Genomic DNA, 1,442 nt, shown 5'->3' with positions numbered 1-1,442 from the left:
ATGTGACTCTGTCTACTTCCGGTCCATTGAATATAGAGGTTCCCCTTCCAGCGGATTTAACCTTCAAGGGTTCCGAGCCAGATATGTCTGGTACAAATAGCTGTTGTTCTGTATGCCTGAGTCGAATCAGACTGAAGTCGGTTTTACGGATCAGTCCGGTTGTTTTGGGAAGTGCAAACAACACCAAATCAAAATATGGTCAGATACGAACGGAAAATGATCCTAGTCATTGTTGATAAAAACAAATTAAATATCCAGATATCTAAAAAAAAAATTAAAAATACAAAAATGGAATTGTTTTATAAAACAATCTTGTTTCTTATACAATCTAACATATTTAAAACAGAACGAGTGTCTTTCTCACGTCTTGCTGTGTCACCTGTTTCTCCTAAAGACGGCGCAGTTGTCCAACCATCTGAAATCGTACAACTGATCACAATTTTTCATATAAGCCTACTATTTTTCTTCTGGAAAAGTCACATTCGTTCATTTGAATGAAGTAAAACTGATAACATATTTGGGACTAGGTTGCAATTCAGTTTAACACTTAGAAATTGTGACATCTCATACCAAAATAAATATGAACAGGGGCATTCAAAAAATAAATGCACAACAGACTCTTTCACAGTTATTATGAAAAGAACATATGTAATCTATATTCAGATGAAACGCTCTAATGTGTTTTTCACAGGATATATTCTGTGATAAATTTTAAATGATACTTTATTTGTTATACAATAATTACTAAGAACTTTCCAAAAAAAGATTACAATTTACTGTGCAGGTTTTTTCTTTCTTTCTTTAGTCCTTTTGTTATTTTGTTCCGTTATTATGTTGCGTATGTCAATGACGCTTTGTATTTGTATTAATTGCTATTATCTGTATTAACTACTTTTGCACTGATACAGTAAATAGCCTATGCCATCCTTTTGTTTCTGAAAAGAACATTTGGTTAAATGAAAATATCAAGCCTGGTCTCATTATAAATGGACAAATGGGGAGAAATATATTTAGTTATACAATATTGCAATATATTTAAAATGACATATACAATATTTATTAAAATATTTTCAAGAACATATCAATCAACATTCAACTTAATTAATTACATGTGTCTGGAATAAATATTGCCACTTGTGTCATGTAACCATGAAACTCACATCCTGTATTGTTTTAGCTGGTAGCACCATTGCACATCCCCTGCTTATGCAATAAAAGTGGCCTGTTGCCTGTTGTGTACCTTTGGTTGATCCAAAATGCAAAACTTTGACCATGAAGGTCATGAAGTGTCTGAACTCACTCCCAAATCTGCAGGAAACTGGAACAGAATCAAAGACCAGGACATTTCAGTCACTTTATATTTGATATTCCCTTGGAGAGATAAGCTGCTAAGATTAAAATATAGCTAATATTAGACCCATGCTTCCTATATGACCGTAATA

Source organism: Sinocyclocheilus grahami, unplaced genomic scaffold, assembly GCF_001515645.1.
Source record: "Sinocyclocheilus grahami isolate Dianchi unplaced genomic scaffold, SAMN03320097.WGS_v1.1 scaffold9547.1, whole genome shotgun sequence".
Classification (NCBI taxonomy): Eukaryota; Metazoa; Chordata; class Actinopteri; order Cypriniformes; family Cyprinidae; genus Sinocyclocheilus; species Sinocyclocheilus grahami.
The sequence above is the reverse complement of the archived record's forward strand: the minus strand, read 5'-3'. Positions refer to the sequence as shown.